A 25,255-nucleotide genomic window follows, 5' to 3' on the forward strand; every position below is an offset into this window, starting at 1 on the left:
GTTTAGTTCATTGGGTTGGGGACGCGAACCATAGTCGACTACATGGGAGTTCAGCAGAATAGCCATTATGCTAACTGCTGGTCCCAGGAATGACTCTATTTTTAATAGAATCATTTTTTTAATTGCCAGAGGGTATGTGGGTTCACAGAGAGAGACACAGAAATGGACAGGGAGGAAGAGAAAGCGCCCTCTCAATGGGATGTGGTCAGGCTGTAGTCCCTTCTCCATTTTTCCATCTTTCTGCAATTTGGGATATGCATGCACGTGCTGGAGTGTTTTTCAAACTTCAGGGACTGGGATTTGAACCACAGTCGGCCATGTAGGCTCTGGCTCCCTAACCACTAGTCTACAGGGCCAACCCTGTATTGTCTTTTGTGACAAGGACCTTGTAGTAGTGTTCTAGTTGCCTTTGAACCAGAACTTATCCTAAGAACAAGTGTGGGTGCAGCCTGTGTAAAACCAGAACTTGGAGCCAAGGAGTTAACTGTGGTAGGTACTTGAGAAGTCTCAGTAAGAAGGGACCAGCACAGTGGGGTGACCTTACAGAGCTGTGCCAGGGACACTGATGGAAGTTACTACTGAAGGAGAGCTTGGTAAACTTTCTGAAAGTGGCCATATAGAATTTAGGCCTTGTGGGCCACATGGTTTCTGTTACAGCTACTTTGTTCTGCCATTGCTGTGGGAAAGAAGCCAGGGACAGTATGTAAATAAATGAGCATAGTTATACATTTTCATTTATAGATCTTGAAATTTGAATTTCATATAATTTTCATACAATAAACTTTTTTTGGTTGCTTTCTTAAGAATCTGAAAGGATAAAAAATATTTTTAAATTTTTGCTATAGGTTGTATGTACCTGTCAGAGAGAGACAGAGAGAGAGAGAGAGAGAGAAAGAGAGGGAGAGAAAGTGAGACACCCCCTCCCCCCCCAAGGGAGACAGCTAGGCCACAATCCCTTCTCCATTTTCCTCTTGGGATTTTGGGCACACATACATCTGATGTGATTTTTTAAGCCACTGGGTCCTGGACCTGAACTGTAGAAAAGGCCATGTGGGAATCAGATGCCTTAACCACTAAGCCACTGGCTGGCTGGGTTAAAAACTATTCTTAGTAGGGACCAGCAGTCAGCGTAATGGCTATGTCACTGAACTCCCATGTAGCTGACCGCAGTTTGAGCCCCGGACCCGGTGGTTTAAATTCACGCTGGGTGCATGTGCATACATGCCCAAGATTCTGAGAGGAGAATGGAGGAGAAGGGATTGTGGTGTGGCCATCCCCCCTGGGGTAGTGATTTTTTGCTTTCTATCTCTCTGTCTCTCTCTGTCTTTCTGGCAAGTGCACATGCCCTATAGCAAAAATCTCAAAAAAGCAAGAACCTATTCTTAGTTTGGGACCAGCATATGGTATGATAGTTACATCGCTATACTCCCACATGGCCGAATGGCATGGCATGATAGTTACATCGCTAGACTCCCACTTGGCCGACCATGATTTGAGTCTTGGACACAGAAGCTTGAAACTCTCACTGGGTGCGTGTGCATGCATGCCCAAAATCCTGAGAGGGGAATGGAGGAGAAGGGATTGCAGCTTAGTCATCCCCCTGGGTATTGATTTCTCACCTTCTGTCTCTCAGTCTCTTTTTCTCTCCAGCAAGTGCACACACCCTATAGGCAAAAACAAAACAAACAAAAAACCCCAAACAAATGAAAAAAATAGTCTTAATTTGTAGGTTGTACAAAAGTAGGCAGTGCTCCTTGATTTGGGTTGTCTAGTTGGTCCATACATGGGCTGGAATAGTCAGTCGAAGCCATGGCATGGTGCAGCACTAATCCAACTGAACCCACACAGGAAGGTCCGGGGCTTTTGTCCTGAGGTTTTCCTATATGTGTCGGCTGTGCTGCATGTGCTGATGACCCAGGCCAGCTGAGGCTGGGGGAAGATTGCATCTTCAAGACCCTGGTGGGGATCTCCATCTCTCTATTTCTCTCTCTCATGGAAGAAATAATGAAAAAAAAAAAAAAAACCTAAGAAGAGGCCCATTCCCCTGTCTTCCACAGCTCACTGTGCTTCCTCAGAGTCTATGATTCCCAGACTTCATCTGTTCACACTACCTCCGTGTTGTCCTACCTATTACTCATTACACACTTTAATTGAAATAGACATGTTAGGTGTCATTGTACACAGTTGTATCTGTGAAACAATGAGTTTGATGTTCTGGATTATTATATACAGATTAAGTACACCATTATTTCCATAACCCTTCCGACTATCTATTATTAACCTGGAAGAAATGTACCCTTGTGTTAGGTCATCGGGGAGTCATGACCTGTTTTTCTATGCTAAAATGCATCATGACTTTCCTGATGACCCAATATCTAAAGTCACATTATATATCGTATTGACTCAGTACCTTCTGTTAATTTTTTAAAAATTGCGTAGTAGTGGGAACAGCAAATGGCATAGTGGTTACATCACTAGTCTCCCACATGGCCAACTGTGGTTCAAGTCCTAGATCCAGAGGCTTGAAACTATGCCAGGTGGATATGTGTGCATGCCCTGGAGGAGAAGGGATTGCAGCTTGGCCATCCCTGCTTGCGGTTGATTTCTCACTCTGTCTCTCTGGAGTGTGCACATGCCCTGTAGAAAAAAAATCTCTCTCTCAAAAAATTAAGTAGTGGGACCAGCAGTTGGCATAATAGCTATGTTACTGGACTCCCATGTAGTCCACTGTGGTTTGAGTCCCGGACCCAGTGGCTTATACTCACACTGGCTGCATGTGCGTGTGTGCCCAAGATCCCGAGAGGAGAATGGAGGAGAAAGGATTGTGGCATGGCCATCCCCTCTGGGGGGGGATTTCTCGCTTTCTGTCTCTGTGTGTCTCTCTGTCTTTCTGGCATGCGCCCTATAGCAAAAACCTCTCCAAAAAAAATGAAAAGCTAAAAAAATAATTGAGTAGTACTTTGTAATCAAGTGCCCAAATGTTAACCATTACAGGCTAACAGATTTTCAAATATGTATATATCTATGAATTTCTGGTATGAAATTTCTGGCTCCTAGATGGGTCCTTTGTATGCTCTCTGAGTCATACCCACCACCAGTCTACCTCTGCCAGCAGAGCTTGACTTTCCCTTATTTCCCTTATCTACGGCCTCACATGAGCGGAACCGTACAGCATGTGTGCTTTCCTGCCCTTGCCTGCAGCCGAGCTCTTCCTTGCTGTGTGTCTCCCACTGTATGGACAGGTCAGTCTTTACGTATCTGTTGCAGCTCTGATCTTTTCTAAACAGTTTTGGCTGTTCTGCGTAAAACTGCCATGAACATTCTTATATATGTTTTTAGCAGGTGTAAGCATTTGTTTCTGCTGCATGTGCTTGATTTTTGTTTTTTGTTAATTTTTTTTAGACTGACTAAACCAGGGATCTTTTTCTTTCTTTTCTTTTCTTTTTTTTAAAGAGAGATTCTTTGCTATAGGGTGCGTGTGCTCATCGGAGAGACAGAAAGTGAGAAAACATAACCGGAGGGGATGGCCATGCCACAATCTCTTCTCCATTCTCCTCTCAGAATTTTGGGCACACATACATGCACACACGTGTGCCTGGTGTGAGTTTCAAGCTTCTGGTGGGATGCAGTCCACGGTCCACCACATGGGAATCCAGTGACGCAACCATTATGCCATCTACTGGTCCCAACCAAGGTTCCCTTTCACTAGAATTAATAAATAATTATAAAATGAAAACAGGCATCCGGGGCTGGCAGGTGGTATGGTGATTAAGGGTGCTGGATTTCCATATGGCCAACCACGTTTCAAGTCCTGGACCTGATGGTTTACTTTCTCACTTTCCCTTTCTTTCTCTCTTGGGTCAAATTAAAAAAATAATAACAAATGGAATTAAATTGAGTAAAAAGAAAACAGGTATCACTTATATAGCACTGACTGAGTGCCAGTTGCTATTTCCAATCCTGTAGATCAGCAACCCCCAATCTTTCTGGCACCAGCGACTGGCCTTTTGGAAGACGATCTCTCCATGGGTATGGGGGGGGTAATAAGCAAGTGTTGATTAGTCCCAGGATGGCCCAAATGCACCACATCCACCGCGTACCCACAATCACATGGCAGTATAGGGTGAAACAGTCATCATAGGATTCGCGCTCCCATGAGAGTCCAACACTGCCTCTGACCTGGCAGGAGCCAGAGCCCAGCAGCAGTGCAGGTGATGGGAGCAGCTGCCAACACAGATGTAGCCTTGCTCGCCCCCCAACCTCCCACTGCACTGTCCGGCAGCCCTGCTCCCACTAGGCCACAATCCGCACCAGTCCACAGCCCCAGAGGCTGAGGGCCCCTGTTATAGCTGTATCAACCGATTTAATTGGGGTGCGGGGATTATTGTAATATATTCCCCTTTCAGGTGAGAGCATTGAGGCACAGAGGGATGAGGCATCTTGCCAGGGTCACACAGCTATTGATATATTTTTCTTTGGTTTTCTATTGCAAGAATGCATCATGACTTTTCTGACGACCCACTAATAAGTTATAGAGCTCAGATTTCTGTTTCTTTCTTCCTGTCTCTAGTTGAGAGTGTCTTTCAAACATCCATCAGATTGGTACAGACCATTTCCCCGGATGGTGGTCGCTCCCTAGGACCACGTTCAGGAGTGAGGGCAGATGTGGAAGCAGCAGCTCTGCATTGAATGCCAGCAGCTTGCAGTCGGAGCTGCAGTTGGAACCCAGGCGGTCTGGCTCCGAAGCCTCCGCTCTTATAACCATTCTGATAAATGAGAGAAGCTTTGTCTTTTTCAGCCTTCCCTGACCCTCCCGGTGTATTTCTCTCCGTCTTATTGAGCACTTTATTGTCTCACCTGGCGGGGCCGCCTCTCTCTGCCCTCTTTTCTGTTCCCTGATGGCCAGCTATATTTCATAGCTCTGCCTGGCTTCCACGTACAAAAGGAGGTGGAACTGGGTGGCCTTTAGATAATTGGCTCTGAAGCCACTTTGCCTGGATTTAAATAATGGCTTTAGTCCAAGCCATCTGTGCAACCCTGGGCAGGTGATATTAGCCCTTTTCGGTGTCCTCATCTGTAAAACCGAGAGAACACCAGGCGGGAATTCACCGGCAAAGGCAGGCCCATGGCAGTATTTGGCACCAGGACGTTTTCATTAGCTATAAGCAGCCATTGTGTGTGTTATTGTTTATTCTGGTTGTCATTACTCCCAACAAGTGTAATTAGGACAGTGTAGACGGATGAGTCGTTGAGAGTCTTCCCATGTTAATTCCTCTATGACCGACAGTCCCCAAATAACCCGCAGGAGTTGATCTCTACTAGTGTGACTTGTCTGAGGTATTGCTGGGCAGGGTCCCTAGCCCCGTGCCTTGGTCGCACCCCTCCAGCAGCCGTCCTGTATCCAGGAACCTGGGTAAGCACCTTGAACCCTGGAGGAAGAGCGACATCTTACTTTTCATTAACGTCCACCCAGAGGAAATCATCAGGGAACCCCGTTTTCCCCTCTGTGTTGCTCTCCAGCGGTTTTCTGAAGCCCCAGAGGTTATTCTTAGGCCTTTCCAATTTTCAGGCTATCACAGAAGGAAAACTGAGTTTGATCTCTTGGAGCTTAAAAGAACAGCCACGAATCCAGGAGCACTTGAGCAGGAGCCAGTCGCACCTCGGTCGTCCTGGTTTCCGGCTAAACCCGTTATTAATTCTCTTTGAATGCAGCGGCACACGCAGATGAGTAAGAGCTGATTAGCAGCGCTGCTTGCTGGCGCGGCTCGTCCCTAACACTTGGAAAACGTGGCCGGATTGGGGGGGTGGGGTGGGCGGGCGTGTTCATTTTGCAGAAGGGAAAAAACCCTACACTGTGCTCATCCCGGTTTACATTAACGCTCCTGTTTTGCATGTAGTTAGTGGCCAGTAGTTAAGCCAAGCGTCTAACGTTTCAGTTGTGTCCTTGAGCTGCGGCTGTCTTTTAATCATGGCTCTTTTCCCCAACTCTCTTGCTTTTGATGTACTATTCTGCAAGCAAATAAAAAAAAGACCCAGATTAGATGGGACTGGTCAAAGTGGAAAGAGGCATTCTGGTTTTCAGGTTTTTCCTGTTGTTTCATGATGAAAGGGGCCCCGGCAGGTGTAGGAAAGGAAAATTGGCTTATATGCCCTTTAGGACTGGGCTTCTCTAATGTCCTACAAAGTGAGAAACACAATGAGCAAAATAATAGAATGCCTCTTCCCAAATGAGTGGTGGTCGCTGTCAGGTGAAAAATAGAATAAAGGTGCGGGAAATATTCTGTGAGCCCGGGCCCAAAGGAGGGAAGGAGAAGCATCAGTGATTTGCCCGGAATGTAACGGATGAAACATTGATCCAAGGGGGCTTATGGGAGGGGAGAGATGCCTCAGAGGTGAGGTGTGGAGAATTGCAATGATTTCACGGCGCTTGGGCTGATGATTTGGGCACTGGAGTCCCCTGCATAGGTGAGAAACATGTTATTACTAATAAGGGTTTCGAGCCCAGCGGCCCCACCTGCTGACACCTCGCTCCTTCCCACCCTCCAACCCCCAGCACACTCACCTCTTCCCCCTGAAGGTTTGTGTCATTTTAGCTTTCTATTTTACTTTTCCTGACATATTATTATGAATTACACAGTCTTCTTTCCCTGTTCTCCACCCTCTTCCCCAGGATTATAGGTAGACTTGCGTTCTTCTATTCATTGGTACTCTGGTTTGTTTATATGCTGCATAATGGCTCGTGGTATCCAGCATGTACAAGACTTTCAAACATTTGTTGGATAAATGATTAGTTTGGGGGATTCTGCACTGTGGGTGACTTGCTCTATGTTAGCGGATCCCCTCTGAAGATTAAGCTTGCCATTTTGGTGTGTGTGTGTGTGTGTGTGTGTGTGTGTGTATGTATGTATGTGTATGTGTCTGGCCTTAAGCCTACCATTTAACTTCTCGTACAACTTCTGTGTCTCCATCTGTAACAGAGTTGCCCATACCCATATCTTGGCAGGGTGTGAGGTATAAAATGAGCTGACGTGCAACCTGGTTGAACACAGCACTTGACACCTAATGTCTTTGTTAGTGTCCCTTTCCCTTCTCAGTCAAAATCCCCAGGAGGTTAAGGCCCTTGGAAAAGGGCATCTGATTCTAATTGGACAGCACCTTTTCATGGTGGGTGTTTTGTCTTTGTCTTAGGAGAGGATGATAGAGACATGGTGGGGAAGCTGAAGAAAGGGCCAATGCAGTCGTCCATAGGGGAAAAGAATGGATTGTGGAGGATTCATCTTTACAGTTCATTTTAATGATCGACTTGGCATAATTGCTCTCTTCTTGGATGTCAGCACTGTCCTTGCTTTGAGCAGTGAATGGTTGAGAGTGTGAATAGTGCCCTTAACGGGCTTGGAGACTAGTTAATGCAATGTAAATTCAGCAGATGAGAAAGGTGGAGTTTGGCCCTCTTTTGGGAATGCAAAATGGAAATGTACCAATATTGCAGGAAAAGTCCATCACCACATCTTTTTGACTTTCTAATAGTTGACTAGGAAGTAAGAGTTGATATTTATCCAACAAGTATTAAGCACTGTGTCAGCCTTTTAATGATGTTTTAGTGTGGCAAACCTGTGAGATTGGTACGATGGAATCTGATTGCACATAGGATTTGGTGCTGAATTAAGTATGTAAAAGAAAAATCATTTAAAGTCAGAATTAGCCCTTAAAGAATCCCATAAAATGTTTTTGTGTACAATTCTGTAGAAGAATTCCTATCTCTAGTGCTTGAGAATTGCTGAGTTAGTACATAGGAAGAACAAAAAGAATGTCTACACACAGGAGTCTGGGTGTTGAAATTCATTGAATAAATGAATGTTGAATGAATTCTGCTTCTAACTATCAGAGTTCTATAGCGTGAGTGATGACTTGAGATTTCTTATTTTTATGACTTCAAGGGTTGGTGTGCTCCTCTTTTAATCGTAAGCCTCTTTAACCTAAATCTATCTTATCAGATTTGTTGTTGTGAAGTTTTAGTGCTATTGTGGAGACAAGCCTGAGTTGGAATATTAAATATGCCCATAGCAATTACATTGTGCAATTAATGGCCTAATTTTCATAGCTGAGAAGCTGGTGTGTGTCGTGTGCTAAGGTCAGTGTCATAGGCACTAAGGTGGCCCTCCATGACCTCCACAACCTAGTGTTCTTACTCTTGTGTCATCTCTTCCCTTGGGTATGGGTACAGTTCGTCTTGCTTCTACCAGTAGAATAAGCAGAGGTTATGGGAGGTCACTTCTATGATTATCTTGCTAGGTGATTTGCTCCAGGGACTCTTCTTGATAACTTAAAGAAATAACTCAGCATGTCGGGGAGCCTGCTATGGTACAGGCCTCTAGGTGACCTCTAGGAATGGGATCAAATGCTAGTCAGAGCCAGCAAAAAGCCTTGAAGCTCTCAGATCTGCAGCTGCAAGGATGTGCTCAACATTGCCAGTACCCATGAAAGTGGAGAAGTCTTCCTCCTCCGAGGCTCCGGATGAGAACTGAGCGCTGCTGGCATCTTGGGTGCTGCCTCATGAGACCCTAAGCAGAGCACCCAGCTACGTCACAACTTCTCACTCATAAAGCTATAAAATAATAAATGTGTTCTATTTGAAGTCAAGTTTGTACAATCCATCATGCAGCAATTGATAAGTAATACTGGCACAGAAAGAGCTGGTGTAAGGATTTGAACCCAGTCCTGCCTCATGGCAGACACGAAGCTCTTAGCAAACCTGGAAGGATCTTAAAAGCCATTTAGTCCAGCCACCTTTCTGTGGAGGCCTGAATCTTCCACAGCATCCTTTGCAGCTCGTCAGCCAGCTCCCGTGGAACTCCTCCAGACTGGGTGGATTCATTATCTTTTGAGGCATTTATATTCCATTTGGATAGTTTCCTATTTCATGGGTTGATTCATTCATTCACACTTCGAGTAGGCCTATTTACCAAGGGCCTCCTTGTGCCAGGCTTTGTGCCGGGTGATGGGTACTGAGCACAGTGGCCGTAAGTCTTGCTTGCATAGAACTGACTTTGCTATCATTTCTGAACAGTGATTTTGACAGGGCCATGGTTTTTATCTTAATGTAATGTCCTAATTCTGCCCGGTAGACTCCAAAGAGTATTTTACATATTTTAAATCCCTCTTCCACAAGACATCACTTCAGATATTAAGTACTGTTGTCGTTTTGTCCCTCAAGTCTTTTCTTCAGGTTTTCCATTGTCCTGGTTACTTCTACTATTTGGCATATGGTGTCATCTAGGCTTGATTTGGTAGTTACAGAGCCACAAGCAGCTACATAAATTTAAATAAATTAGAATTATGGAAAACAATTCAGTTAGTGACACATCAAGAGCCATGTGTGGGTGGTGGCTTCTGCACGGGAGGTAGAGGGTCTTTCATCCTGGTGGGAGGAGCACATCGACAGGGCAGGTCTAGAGCTCCTTGACCATCCTGGTCATGGTGCTGAATGTTCTCTGCTTTGTAATGATCATTCTTTTCCATTAAAATAATTTTTTTTATTGCCACAGGACATGAATGTTTGTCAGAGAGGGAGAGAAAGCACCCTCCACACACACTGGGCATGGCATGCTGCGGCACTTTCCCTATGTCTCTGTCCCATCAGAATATTGGGCATTTATGGCACGTGCTTGGTATCTTTTTTCAAGCTGCTGGGAAAAGAGATTCAAAGTAGGGTTAGCCATGTGGAATCCAGCTCCCCATGCACAGGTTAACCTGCTACACCACCGTACCAGCCTTATATTGGTATTATTCCTAATGGAACAGAACAGTGATACCTTTCATTCTGGTCTAAATAATCCAGAGTGTAACAGAGCTACCCCATTCCCTCACTTGAACTGCTCTACTTTTACTTCATGAAACCTCAGATCAAAACGATGTTTGCACCAGCCGTATTGTATTAGTGAACTCATTTTGAATTCTAAGTTGATCAAGACACAATCTTTCTATGTGTGCTACTGGGAAGCAGTGTCTCTTCCATCCTGTACTTGTTCACTTAGAATCTTAGACCCACACTTAATATTTTCCATTTATTTCTAGAGATTTTCACTTTCAATGAATTGGCCATCTTATTGGACTTTTTTTTTTAATTTTTTTTTTAGTTTTGCTTCTGACTTTAAGAATGGTTGTTTCCCTTCCTAGCTCCAGATCCTGTCTAAATTTCCCTGCAATTGTAGAACTAGCAGCTTTCAAATGATTGACAAGGTGAACAGGACAGGACTCTGGTTAGAGTCCAGTGGTATACCCCTAGAGATTACATTCTAAATCGATGTAGATAGAATTAATTAGTATTTTGAGAGGAAACTTCTAATGGGTTATATATTTATTTTTACAATGCCCAGACTATATTTTTATATCTTTTTTGCATCAGAATTATGTGAGAAAGTTACTCAAAATGCCTTGCCGAATTCTGGTTCACCAACTTCAGCGGGTACAGAAAGGGAGTGAGCGTTGTGTGGTATGAATTAGTGAGTCTGTGCTGATTCTGAGTGATCGCAGCTACCATGAGCCTTCTCCCTGCCCTCCTTTACAAAATGCATTCTTGACTTTTCTCTGGGATTGGTACGATGCTTTTGGATTTATGGTCGATGGAACTTCTATTTTTATTTCTTTTCATTTACTGGTGCATCTTCTCTTCTCCAGAATTCCTGAGAGTTTGCCACTGATGTTCTGGCCACCTCGTACTTCATGCTCTGAGAATTCTGGGGTTTAATTCATCAGGACCGGGAGCCTCAGACCTGTTTAGAGAGAACAGGCACTGTGACAATCGCAGCACCAATTTTGGACCTCTAACTGGTGTCCCCTCTACCTTTATGGAAAGCATTTTGCCCTTCTCAGTGGAACGCAGATGCAGAACGGAGGCTGAGTAATCCCCTTGCTGTCACCCGTTAGCATCGCCCCACCCTTTCCAGGCAGGAGACCTCTGTCTTCTTGTTGTTCTCTGTGCCCTCGCTAACAAAAATAGCCCTTTTGTAGTTCTTCGTGTTTTCTGCTGGGCTCAGCTCATTCTGGCCTTTGCCTTCCTGACACTTGTGTCAGAAGCTGGAAGATTTTTCATGTGAGGAGCGCGGCATTCTCCAAAGCAGATGACTTTAAAGGGGCCAGCTAGATAGAAAGTTATTATATATAGAGAATGACAGTTGGTGAGAGTCTTTGCCTCCACCTTCTCTTTGGACAAGGAGCATTACTCTTTTGGGCTACCTTGGGTATTAGTGGAAGATCAATTTCTCAAACTCTTTGCTTTCTTACCCTTGCCCATCACCTCAGTAGCTAAAATCACATCGTTGAAACCCTTTCACCGGGGTGGGCAGTGTTATGCAGAAGGTGGTTTTTAGGTGGCAGTGAGTTCTGTGTAAGATACAGCATCCTGGACCCACAGGTGGTGTGATGGTTAAGGCAGCTGGATTCCTCATGACCAATTGTACCATTTGAGTCCCAGACCCAGCAGCCTGAAAAACGTGCCAGACCCATGTGCATGCGTGCCCAAATTCCTTAGAGGAGAGTGGAGGGGAAAAGATTGTAGAGTGGCCATCCACCCTGGAGGTACTCCCCCCCCCCACTTTCTCTCTGTTTCTCTCTCTCTCTCTCTCTCTCTCTCTGTATGTGTGTGTCTTTCCAGTGAGTGCACATATCCTATAGCAAAATTAAAAAAGAAAAAAGATACAGGGTCTTCCCTATGGGCTGGCTTCTAGCACCTTCCAAATTCCATCACCTTGGAGAATTAGGTCAGCTCTCGGGCTAATATTGACTTTACAAAACCTTGGAGCTTGTGGTTAAGAGGACTCTGGGTTGGATCATGGCAGGTTTAAATCCCAGCTTCCCTACTTACCATATTTGTAACCTTAATTTGCCTAAGTTTAAATTTCATCAAAGGAAGTCCTTGTCTTAGAAGGCTCTTGGAGGAACCAGATGAGTTCATGGATGTAACAAGTTTTCAATATGGTATTTTTGGATGTAGTTAGTGCTAAATGAAAGCTCTCTAGTAGCAGCTATTATTGTTTTCATACTGAGACCCTCAAGCCTAAAAGTCCTCAAATAATTGAAATAACAGAGCAGTGGGGCCAGCTGGTGGCATGGTGGTTAAAGTGGCTGGATCCCATGTGGCCAAGTGGCCAGTTTAAACCTTGAACTTGGTGGCATAAGAAACACGGCGGTGTGTGTGTGTGTGTGTGTCTGCCCAAAATCCTGAAATGAGGGGAGCGATGGAGAAGAGATTGTGTCCTGACCATCTCCCATGGAGGGGGGTGGTTTCTCACTTTCCTTTTCTGTGTCTCTGAGGTGAGTGCACATGTCCACTGGAAAAATAAAAACAGAAAATGATTAAGAGCAGTCAGTTGATGGGCTTCTCAGTTCCAATGCCTAAGGAGGGACACTTGCGATCAGTACCTGATATTCTGTTACCCCAGTCGATGTGTCATCACCCAGGACGTGACAAAGGAACGGAGCTGCAGAGCCAGCTTTGTCATTTTGAGGAAGGACACTAGTTCCTTCCAGAAGCCTCTAGTCCATGTCCTGTTTCCACGTGGCCTGCTGTGTATGTACAACACGACTTCACGTCATGTGTACCTCATCTCTTCTGCTCCTTCTCTTCCTCAGATGAGAAATGATGGTTTAGTTGTTTTTTTTTTTTTTTTTTCTTTTCATGACAAAATGTCCTATAGACTGTGGGCAGTTAGGGGTTTTTGTTTTGGTGTAGGCCAGTTACCTCTGTGCAGTTCCAACCTTAGCGATCTATGGATGATCATTTAGCAAGAAAAAAACAAAGAGATGAAAACTTGGGGTTGCTTGGCAGCTGCTTGCAGGGAGGACCCTGCTTCTTGTGCTTATCACCATCCAAAAATAAATTTTCACTTATTCCCCCAGAAGCACGAACTCTTGGTTATAGCAGATGTGCCCTTAGACCGCTTTGAGGGACATTGCCCCGAGTGTCCATCTTTGCACCTCAGGACCTTCGGGCACGCTGTTCTCTGTACTTACATGCTTTTCCTCTCCGTGTGCCAGGGCCGGTCTCTTGTCATTCAGGCTCCAACTCAAAATGACGGTCTTTGCTAATTTATCCTCCCTGCCTACTTGCCTTTGCTTATAACTCTTACCTGTTATTTATTTATTAATTTTTTCCCAGTAGGGCATGTGTGCGCGCCAGAAAGAGACAGAGAGAGGGAAAGTGAGAAATACCCTCCAGGGAAGATGGGCACACCACAATCCTTTCTCCTCCATTCTCCTCTCATAATTTTGGGTACCCACACACAGGCACATGATTTTTCAAGCCTCTGAGTCTGGGCCTCAAACCATGGTATCCAGTGCCTTAGCCACCATGCCACCTGCTGGCCCCATATCTACTGCTTTTTAAGATAAATACCTAAAATACAAATTTTTCATGACTATAAGGTATACAAAGGTGAAATCCTTGCCTGACCAGTTTATTGTCTTACTGCCTGAAGGCAATGCCTAGCATGCGGTTAGGCTCAAGAATACTTGGTGAGAGACATGAATTTAAAAATCCAATACAGGGAAAGCTATTTGGGAAGAAAAAGGCATACATTCCATGTTTGCCCAGGACTTGCAAACACTCTTGTATCTGATGCCCCATCCCCACAGTCCCCCGGTGATTTAGCCACACCCGCGAAGCTCAGTGCAAACAAGTTCAGATTCACCCCAACAGCTCACGTCCCACCCATCCTCCTGTTGATCAACCCTCTTTGCACTATCCTCTTAGGGCCTTCTCCAGTGCCGTATTAACAAACATAGTCCAGAAATTAATTTCCCACTATCCCAAAAGTTACTGCCTCTGAGGGAAGCCCTCAGAAAGAAGGGGTGAACAAATGCCCTCCTTACCTGTCCTCCTGTGGACAATGTAGGGGACCATTCTCTCTGCTTCTTGGGAGGTACTAGTAGAATCTGGGTGCCATTGCTCACCCCACCATCCTTGATCACACATTCTTGTCTTAAGTCCTCGTCTCAGGTTTTGCTTGGGGAGAACTTCCCATAGACCCTTTCACATTGATAATTGTAAGTCATCGTTGCCTCCTCTCTCACAGCTTGCATAGGTACTGAGACACAAATTGGGGAACTCTTGTGAATTCCTTTCCTAACGTTTGGCTGCTTATGTATTTTATCTCTTAAGCCGACAAAGGTCTCTGTCTTTGGACTTCTGACATGCATCATCCTAAAGATCTTGGAAACTTCATCTTCCTTAACTTGTAGCTGTTCCCTGAGCCATCTGCTGGTCGGAGGCTCTCCTCGTTTCCTTCTTGAAGACACAATCATGAAATCAAGCTTGCTATTGCTTTCCTAGGCCATGCGTATTTATAGCACTGGCTTTTAGATTGCGGGCTAAGTTTCAGAGGTGCTTGCTTTGAAATAGACTTTCTGAAGGACCTCTGTGGGGATAATGAGGCCATTTCTACACTTGCAAGTTAGAATACATTATAGGATAGTGGTTGCAAGAAGCAGTTGAAACGATGGCGCTTTCTATACAGGGCTTTTTTTTTTTTTTTTTTTTTTTTTTTTTTTTTTTTTTAAATCTTCCCGAACTGTTCTGCAGCTGTTTGCTGGTGCTTTTGTGACTAGTTTATGCCCCACACAGAAGCCATTGCATCATCTGTCAGTTTTCTTTCCAACTTCTAGCAGAATTGACTGCTGACAGGTTTGACTTACCTGGAGTGAGAGGGGGAAGGAGGGAGAAAGCAGCTGTGATATTGCACATCAAATACACCGCTTTACCAGCTTCATGGATGGAGCTTCTTAGACCTATTCTGGGCGCAGGTTCCTTTGGAGGCTTGGTGAAGCCAGTGGAGCCTGTCTCAAGAATGTTTAAAAGACAAAAACAAAATCCGAAGGATTACAAAGGGAGCCAGTTATTGGGAAATGCAGTGATCACACATGAAAACATGTGCCAGCTCCGTGGGGCAGTGAAAGCGTGCTGCTCCAGAGAAGCTGGATTCCACATGGCAACCATGGTTTGAATCCTTGGCCTGATCAGCCTAAAATAGGCTGGGCATGAGTATGAGTGCCCAGGAGCTGAAGGGGCGGAGGACTGGAGGAAGGGATTTGGTGTGATCAGACCCTGGGAGGTGACTTTCTCTCTCTCACATGTGTGCACATGTTCTGTCATGTATAAAATGGGAAGAGTTCCTGATATAGCTGTTACGTGCTTCTGCATTAAGCAGTACCATTTAGAAGCAGGCCCATTAACTATACTATTATGAGATTGTTGGTGGATATGTATTTTGAGGAGTTTGGGATAAACGATGATATTTGAAAGTACCTATGATGTCTACCTGTGACTGTCATAAGGATTCCGAATACCCAAGTGATTTGTTGTTGACACTGACAGATGAAGGAAATGAAAAATTTCAAATAGGTGAGGGAAAATAGTGATGCCATTTTTTTTTCTCTCCACTCAGTTCATGGGGCCCCAAATTCTATGCAAGGATCCCATATTCAGAATCCTCATCCCTGGAGTTGGTAGTGGCTTCAAAGCCTCGGATGAAACTCCTGTTGGCTAGGTGGGTGAGCCATCCTTTGCTCTGGGATCTGGCTCCTAAGACAGGCTCAGCAAGCTTTGGCTGGGGAAGATTGGTGCCTAGCACCGTGCCTGCCGTTGCTCAAGTCCGGATAAGTGTTAGCAGTGAGAGGGAGATGCAAGGATGTTCGCTCTTAGGACTCCTGGCCCTGATTTTCTCTTTTGGTTTGTTTCTGTTACAGAAATAGCCATTGATTGGGAGAACCAATGATGTCTGAAATGACTTTATTAGATTGGAAGTACTTTGGAAAGTGATTTTACTAACATGGTTTTTCAGGTTTCTGCAAGCAGGACTGGTTTGCTGGGTGCCACTTTGCATAATGCTGTAGGACGAACACGCCTGCTTCCTGTTTCACAACCAGTGGGTTTATGTCCAGTGAAGCTATGGTTGCTTCTCATCCTGCACACAAATATGTACAATAATTATCTACACCTATATAATATATACATGTTTATGTGTGGGTATGAGAAGCCAATAGAGCACATATATATAAATATAAAAATAAAAATATATTCATATCTATATGGAAATGTAAAAATATTAGCAGAGAAAGCTCAAAAGACAGGATTCTAACCAGAGTATGTGTACAACAGCAAACGATGCAGGTATTGGCTTGGAAAAGATGGGGGAAGGAGTAAAAAGGAGGAGGAGCGAATATACTGATCGTGGAATGCTCACTTTGAGATTAATTCAAAGGCTGTGTCGCCCAGGATCGGGAGGACAGACTCTGAGCTGGGTTCTTACTTCAGCTCTGCCAGGTGGTAGTTGACCTTAGTGAGTCACATCACCTCCCTGCTCCCCACTTTCCTCCTTTGTAAATTGGGGATGATGATAGTCCCTGCCTTGGAGTATGGTAGGGAAGATTAAGGTAATGCATCAGGACTCAGAGCAGAGCCGGGCGCATATACAGGCTCCAGAAGAGGTGTTAACTGCTGCCGCCGATGATGACGCCTCACGTTAGTACAGGTGCAGTTTACAGAGCCATCCCTGTAATCGCTTCATCCAGACCTCACAGTGTCTCAGGCAGATATTTTAACTCCATTGACCAGAGATTTTTGCACTAGGGCACATACACTCCTGGAAAGACAGAAAGTGAGAAATCATTCCTCTGGGGGACGGCCACACCACAATCCCTCTCCTCCATTCTCTTCTTGGGATTTTGGGCACACACATGCATACACGCACATGTGCGCGCGCGCGCACGCACACATACACACACACACACACACACCCCCGACGTGTTTCAAGCCTCCAGGTCCAGGACTTGAACCGCCACCAGCCATATGACATAACCATTACACCATCTGCTGGTCCCACACCAGATTGGAAGGAGCATCAAAGAGAACAACCTCATTAATAAGGTTTAATGTCATGTAGAAATATTATATTAGATGTAAGAGGTTAAATAAAATGCATCATGAAAGCTAAAAACAAAATTCAGGCACATGGACATAACTCAAAGTTGGCGTGTGCAGGTGACAATACACCTGATTTTTTTCATAGGGAAAAAACTTTTGACAGCTCCAAGAGTTGTCCTAAACTGCTCTTCTGATTTGACAACTTTGACTCGGAGAAAGGCCTATGAGGCCAGTCCTTTCATTTAAGATCTAGAAGAGAAACAGCTCACATTTATAATGCATCACAACCAGAACCTGAGTCCTAAGAAATTTCCATGCCGAGTCCACATTTGCACACATGAATTCACTAATCACAGCTTCATTGAGACACCGGGGACGTATTCCAGCAAGCGTGCCTGTATAAGGAGATATTAGATCATGATCCCATAACTCCAGCACGCAGATGTACCTCACACTCCAGGACACCTCTGAAGCTACAAGCACAGGAGGCTGCACAGAAGGAAATGACCTCCCTTTCTAGTCATGACGGTTTGCCCTCAAGGTAATAAATGCGCTATTTCTCCCCAAAAGGAAGATACGCACGTGTTATAGAAACTAAGATTACCATTATCAGCTGTGTAACAAAAAACTAACCCCTGGAATGCAAATCTCTCTTGCAACCTATAGGACCTTTAACCTCTACTTAAAAATAACAGTTACCTGGACCAGCCCCATGGCATAATAGTTAAGGGACCAGATCCTACATGGCCATCTGCACTATGAAACCCGGATCAGGAGGCTTGAAAAAAACACTAGGCACGTGTGAGTACATGCCCCCAAATCCAATAGGACAGAGAAATAGAGACAGAAAGCGAGAAATTACCAACCCCTGTCCTCAGGACGGTAGAATGCCACGCAGCAATCCCTTCTCCTCCATTCTCCTCCTAGGATTTTGGGCACACATGCACATGTGTCCGGCATGAGTTGTAAGCTACTGGGTCCAGGACTCAAACTGCTGTTGACTATGTGGGAGTCCAGCTTAATCATTCTGTTTTACACTTTTTTCCCTACCAGATAGTGGATTTTTCTACCCTAACTGGGAATCTGCCCGTGAGTAAACAAGTGGGAGTACTTATTTTCTCCTCTGATACAGATTAAAAAAAAAAAAAGTTCTTTATTCATGACAGAACATGTGTGCATGCATGAGAGAGAGAGAGAGAGGAGAGAGAAGCACCCTCCACAGGGTCCTGACACCATGGGATCCTCTTCCTCCAGTTCTCTAGCCCATTGGACCCTGGGCACTTACACATGTGCCTGGCATGTTTCAGGCTGACCAAGCTGGGGGTTCGAACCATTCGAACCATGGTCGTCACATGGGAATTTACCATCTCTCAAGGAACTGGCCCTAGAAACTAAAAACAACAAAGGCTCAGCTGCAGTGATGCATGCTAGAGAGGTGCTGCTGCTAGTCAGCGGGCCAGGCCACGCGGGAGCCCTGGGTTCAATTCCTGGACCACCTGAAAACGCTGGCTGTGGTAGTGTATGCCCGTGTCAGGCATTGAGACAGGATGATGATGACACACTCCCTAACAAAACACCAGGGCCGGCATCTGTGGTGCAGTCAGTGGTATACCAGATGACAGAGCCGGCAGCCACAAGCTGATCATGGTTCGAGTCCTAGCCAGGTCTGCCTGGAGACATGTCAGGCACCTGTATGTATGCCTAAGATCCTGACGGGCTGGAGGAATTGGGGTCAGGGATTGCCACGGCCACAAGTGTTATGGAGGGCTTCTCCAGCTTCTTTCTTTCTCTGTCCGCGGGTTTACCTCAGAGTATGCATCTGCTAAGTCGATATCACACCTGTTCTCTGACTCTCTTCTCTTAACATGCAAAATCATCTTCTATAACTGTGAACATTCTCCTGCATTCCTGGACACACACTCTTTGTTTTAGAGGAAACGATTGTTCCTGAGTCCCTACTGGCGAGGACTACTCTTGGTTAAAGCTGTTAAAGCTGTGAAAGTTGTGTCCTTGGGTCCCTTCCTGTCCCACCCCTTCTTCCCCTTGTCCTGCTCCAGGTCCTGGCTGCTCTCTCTTCCTTGTCCCACAAGCACTGATCTTGTCTTCACGTTCTTATTTACCTTCAACTAGATGTTCTAGTCCAATCTGTGGTGGATGACAGAAGACGCCTGAAATGAGGTGATTGGTAAAAATAGAGGTTTATTCAGCTCACGGTTGAGAGGTCCAAGGTGCAGGGCCACCTCTGGTGGAGGGCCTGGTCTGTGTTTCATGTGGATCTCAGCCTGCCTCACTTCTCCTTAGAAACCCACCAGGAATTGATGGGACCATTAGATGGTTCAGTGGTTATGTCACTGAACTCCCACATGGCCGACTGTGGTTCAAGTCCTGGACCCAAAGGTTTGAAACTCATGCTGGGTGTGTGTGCGTCTATGCCCAAAATTCCTAAAGGGAAATGAAGGAAACAGGATTGTGGTGTGGCCATCTCCCCAGGGGGTGATTTCTCACTTTCTGTCTCTCTGGTGAGTGCATGCATCCTATAGCAAACATCTCTCTAAGAAAAAAAGAAGGAAGGAAGCAAAGAAAGGAAGAAAGAAGGGAAGAAAGGAAGAGGGAAGAAGGAAAGAAAGAAAGAAGCCAACCAACCCACCCACCCATCCACCCACTGGGACTTAGACATAGCGGCTCCGTCCTAAGCAGACAATAACTAATCTCTTCCAAAAGGTCCTATCTTTCGATGTATAATTAGGTTACGTTTTCACCCTCTTAATTTTACTGCAATGGCTCAACACTGAATTTGGGGGAGACATATTCCAACGATAGCTCTGAACCTGACCAGCCCTTTGTCCCATTCCTTCACAGCTGTGCTCTCTGTCAGGAAGTTGATTGGTGGATCCAGTGTGATCCGTTACCTGTGACTCATACGGTATGTAGCCCAGTAGGGTTATCATAAAGTCGTGTTGAATGAATCATGCAGAGGTGACCCATTGAACATGAGATGGAACCTGGGAGACTGCTCAGCTCTTCTGTATGACTTCTGTGTACAGCCCGGTGCCTCTGCCGGCCTCATGCCCCACTCCCTGCCTCTGCTCTCTGCACGAGCTCTAATGTTTCCTTCCGTGGGCTTTCTACTTTCTCCACCAAATTAACTCAAATGGAAACTAAGCAAACTCGCACGTATGCATATCTCCCTCTCCCCAAAGGAATAACAGGCAAACACATTCTCAGACACCTTTGTTCCTTTCAGAATTTCCGTGTGGTTTTCTGTGCTGTTGCCTTTTCCAGAGAGTTTTCTTGGATGACGGCAGTACTTGCTGATTTTATTCTTCTTTGCATTGTTAATATCTTCATGTTTATTATTCTGAGACACCGCCATATGTTTAATGGCCTGCTTTTTGGGTTGCTCCATGTATATTTGTCTTCTCCAGTTAGATCATCACTATTTTTTTTTTTTGAGGGATTTTTGCTATAGGGTGTGTATGCTCACCAGAGAGACAGAGATGGACAGAAAGCGAGACATCACGCCCCGGGGAATGGCCATGCCATAGTCTCTTCTATTCCAGTCTCCTCTCGGGATTTTGGGCATGCTTGTACATGTGCCCAGTGTGAGTTTCAAGTAGCTGGGTATGGGACTCGAACTGCAGTCAACTACATGGGAGTTCAGCAACGTGACTATTACGCCATCTACTGGTCCAATACAGATCATCAATCCTGAATAGATAAAAACTGGTCAGTCCCTCCCTCTTTCCTTCCTTCCTTCCTTCCTTCCTTCCTTCCTTCCTTCCTTCCTTCCTTCTTTCTTTCTTTCTTTCTTTCTTTCTTTCTTTCTTTCTTTCTTTCTATTTTTGATATAGGATATGTGTACTCACCAGAGAGACAGAGACAGAGAGACAGAAAGTGAGGAAATCACCCTCCAGTGGGGATGGCCATGCTTCAATCCCTTCTCCTCCATTCTCGTTTCAGGATTTTGGAAACACATGCATATGCACCTGGCATGAGTTTCAAGCTGCTGGGACCAGGACTCAAACCACAGTCAACTACATGGAAGTCCAGCATCTTAACCACTATGCCATATGCTGCCCCTGCAAAACTGGTCTTACTCTCCTCTAGCATGCCTCAGTATAGTGCCAGTACTGGGTCTAATCTCATTACACACAGGCTTGATTGTTTTGAGCATCTTTAAACACCTTAGGAGTTTTGATAGATCATAGCATGGGCTTGTGTTGTAGATGTAACAGGTAGAATCAAGAAATACTGAGTACCATTAAGATGATATTTGTCATAGATTCTGTAAAAATAATTTGTCATTTCCTTTAGAAGCTGTTAGTATATGTTGTTTTAACTTTTTTATTTTTGCTAATTCCATCTAGTGTAAAATTGTTGTTTACATCTTATATTTTGTTTGATTAAGGATAGTTTGCATATTTTTATAAATATGGTCTTATTAGAATATTAAAACATGTAATTATGATAATAAAAACACGTACATTGAATTTAAATCAGGTACCTTAGCACAGTCAGAAGACTTCCCTTTCTTGACCACAGGAGGGCACTGTTGTCAAACAAAAGATGACTTTCAAGTTGAAAATGTAATAAAGGTTTTAAATTAAGCTTTTAAGAAGCATTTATTTCACTAATGGATTAGAATGGCCAGTGTTGTCTGCCCTGGGCTTTGTCATGCTGCGTAATCCTGCCACGGCTGAATTTACCGTGTCTGTACATATGTGCCTGTGAGCTCTGTGTTTTCAGTAGCAGAATCACACCGCAATTTTCTGAAAATGCTCATTGAGTCGTCTTTATTGCCGGAAGTCATCCTGTAAGTTAAACACTGCTAGTTTACAGGTGGGGAATTAGGGAAGCATGGAGGTTACTGACCACTCATTGGGAGTGAAACCTAGAGATTTATATTTATTGATTTATTAACCAAACATATCTAACTTCCATGGTATATAAGGAATTATCCTAGAGGTTGGGGTAGAGGAGAAATTAGCATGTGATTCCTCTCTCCACAGGTTTGCATTCTGGTTAGAAGTGCATAGACTCTTGTCCACCCATAGTATTGAGGTGCCGTTTTTGATATTTATATATGACCGTTTCCATGAACATTATTTACGCGCATGTTCGATTATAGCATGTAGTAACCTTTTGGAAAAAAGTTTAAGTGCTTTGCAACTTGTGGTTTGCCTCCAAAATACTAAGTCTATTATATTGATTTATTACATTAAGCAAAACTTACTACATTTATTTTTTATATTAAATAAAATCTTTAGATGCGGTTTGGATTCTTTGAAACATGAGAAATGAGAGGAAAATTTCCAATTAAAAGCTGGTCTAATTAAAAGAAATAAATTCTCAGCAGGAGGGATAATTGGGCCTTGAGAGATTTATGGCTAAATTGTCATTACTGTTCACCTTGGTGCAGCCTCAGGCCTGGGCAGTCGCTCCTGGACAAGGCGCTGTGGAGCCAGGCGGGGTATTGCGGGATTTGGTGAGTGTGTTTTACTGTGTGCACCTTGCCCTGGGTTTTCCCAGTTTTGTGTGTGTAGCTCTCAGTGCCCTGTGACCCCGGAGCAATGATTGTTCTGTACTTTTCACGATCGCTTGAAGACTAGAGTTTCTCCTCATTAACAAAATGCACCGTTTGATCACTTAGCCGTGAGGAAGGACTGTGTCTCTGCACTGAAATAAAGGTACTGTGTTGTTGTAAGGAATTTCTCCATTCTTAATATGGCAGAGTGTGAGCCTTACACAAACATGGCACGTCTCTTTAATTGAAGTCATCCCTGACTGGGTGAGCCTTCAACAAAAACAAAAGAAAAGAAAAAAATAGCTCTTGACCACCTAATTTTGATGAGATGATGATAGTAGTACTTGAGATTAAAATGTCATGTATAAAATTCTTTAATATTTAGTAGACGGTTATCGTAATGGCTCATTTGCAACACTTCAGCATGTTGTAAAGTGGTTCAGTAGTAAATTCTTCATTGATGTTTTTAAGCAGGCACTAAAAAAGCCACTTATGACATGTGTATCCCACACAGTGGCAGAAAATGTGCCTGCTTTAACATATGAGAGTGAACATACTCTAAGTGACTAAGTCCGTCCACACATCATGTACTGATCATAAACGACAGCTCGGTGGAGGCTTCGGGGCCGTAGCGGAGTTTGAAATGCATTCATGCAAACGTTGATAACCTATTAACTACATTTACTTTCGTCAGCACACTCTTCCATATACGAAGCTCATTAATACCTGCCTTGTTTCAGAATAAATTTGCCGAGAGAGAGGTTATATTTGGCCGTGCATGCTTTGGCGGAAAAGCTGGTTGCCAATTTCCAAAGACAATTCAATGAGCTTGGGTTACTTAAACCACTGGAAAAGGAAACATCGTTCCCGACTTCTGTCTAGAGGAATAATGAATTGTCTCGTGGAAGCAAAAGCTGTATTTCAAAATTTCTGTTGGTTATCAGACAAGACATCACTTAATGGGACTGTCTTTTCATTCTCCCCTTTTATTCGTAAAATCCTCTTTTGACTCCGGAAACCCAGGCGGCTAATTTTGGAGAACTATCCCACTTTCATCTTCTGCCTTAAGTGGAAATTAGTGTGGAAAAAATGATTTACCATGTCGCCTGTCTCTTAAGGGTGTCACCTCTTACATCATTAGCTAGAAGAATTATTCCTGCTTGTGCCCTGGTCCCCAGGGGGCTGAGAACAGAAGGCACCAGGCCATCCCAGTAGATGCTAGCACTGGAGGTCAGGATACACTCTCGGTGAGTCTGGAAATAGCTCATTATCCTTACCTCCCCATGCTGCAGGTGATGCAAGCCTAGAGACCTCCCTGGCGTGGGCAGGCAGGAGAGAGGAAAGGGCAGTGCATTCAGTAGAACACGGACTGTTTACTTGCCATTAAGGCAGATTCTGCCTCGCTATTCTGTTGCAAAAATGCTTCTGACTTGGAATGTGTCAGGAAATGGGTGGAGAGGATGCACAGACGAAATCCATTTTTAGTTTTGTTTTATTTTGGTGCCAAATTCCTTCGTAGGTATCAACAGAAGTAATATAACCTTCACGTGTGAGCTAGCTTGGGTACAGTTTCCTGAAACATTTTAGAGAACACTGATCTGCAGTGCAGTTGTTTGCCCTCTGTGTGAAAAATGATGACTTAGGCACACCCAGCCTTTAAAAAAGTGCTTAATAAAGTGCTTGGTTCCTAGTAGGTACCATGCAAGTGTTTTTTTTTTTGAAGAGGTTTTTGCCATAGGGCGCATGTGCTCTCCAGACAGAGACAGAGACAGACAGAGAGAAAGAAAGCGAGAAATCACTTCCCATGGGGGATGGCCACGCTGCAATCCCTTCTCCTCTGTTCTCCTCTCGGGATCTTGGGCACGCACGCACATGCGCCCAGCGTGTTTTAAGCCACCGGGTCTGGGACTCGAACAGCGGTTGACTACATGGGAGTCCAGTGACATAGCCATTACGCTAACTGCTGGTCCCATCACGCAAGTGTTTTTTAAAAATAAAAACATGTCTCCTCCAGGGGCTCGGGTGACTGTTGGGAGCACTGAGTTAACTAGAACATTTAAACTATCAACTCATGTTGTTTAGGGTTGGTAAAAGTTCTTAGTGATTTTAGCACATTTTAAAAATGAAAACCTTTAAAGTGAATATGTAATGTTTTATTTTGATGTGATTTCTGACTTAATGAAAAGTTGAAAGAATAATACGGAGAATTCCTGTGTACCCTTTTTCCTGATTCATTAGTGGCTTACATTTTGCCTGTTTGTTTTTAAATGCGCGGGTGCATGCATTCATTTTTCTCTTGTCTTCCTCCCTTGAATCTTCTTTTTTTTTTTTTTTCCTATTTCCCCTCTTTTTCTCTTTTTTTTTTTCAGTATTTGCTTGAAAATTATTTGACGACATTTGCCCCTTTTTTTCATCTCTTGTTTGTTTGTTTCTTTGATAAACGACAGAGGCAGAGAGGCAGGCATCCCCAACAGGGTCCTCACACTGCAGTCCACTGTTCGCCTCAGCCAGCCATGGGCCACGGGCATGCATGTTCTTGGCATGTTCAGGGAGATCTTTAGACGTGAACCCATGTGGGTCAGCGTCGCAGAGTCTTGTGTCACTGCTGCATCACTGTCTGGCTCCTGTGCCTTTTTCTTTTTTCAATTATTTCAGGTTGTATTTTCTTTAGTGTTTTTGTTATAGGGTATTTGCCAGAGACAGAGAATATAAGAAATATACCCCCACCCCCTGCAGGGGAAGGGAGAATGGCTGTGTCACAATCCCTTTCCCTCCACTCTCCTCTCGGGATTTTGGGTCCTCACGCACGCACA

The 25,255-nt window shown here is 44.4% G+C and overlaps 1 protein-coding gene across 3 annotated transcripts in view; it reads left to right on the forward strand.

The window, feature by feature from the left end:
* TAFA4 (TAFA chemokine like family member 4) overlaps positions 1-25,255 on the forward strand; it is a 191,713-nt gene that overhangs the window by 21,400 nt on the left and 145,058 nt on the right. The window contains exon 1 of one of the 3 annotated variants that reach the window (XM_027776555.1): positions 19,798-19,841. The exons of the other annotated variants lie outside the window; for them this stretch is intronic. The gene's annotated coding sequence lies outside the window, so the exon portion shown is untranslated. Of the gene's footprint in view, positions 1-19,797; positions 19,842-25,255 lie in introns of those variants that run through there. 3 annotated transcript variants of the gene reach the window in all.

The sequence above is a fragment of the Tupaia chinensis genome, unplaced genomic scaffold (genome assembly GCF_000334495.1).
Source record: "Tupaia chinensis unplaced genomic scaffold, TupChi_1.0 Scaffold000682_1, whole genome shotgun sequence".
Lineage (NCBI taxonomy): Eukaryota > Metazoa > Chordata > Mammalia > Scandentia > Tupaiidae > Tupaia > Tupaia belangeri.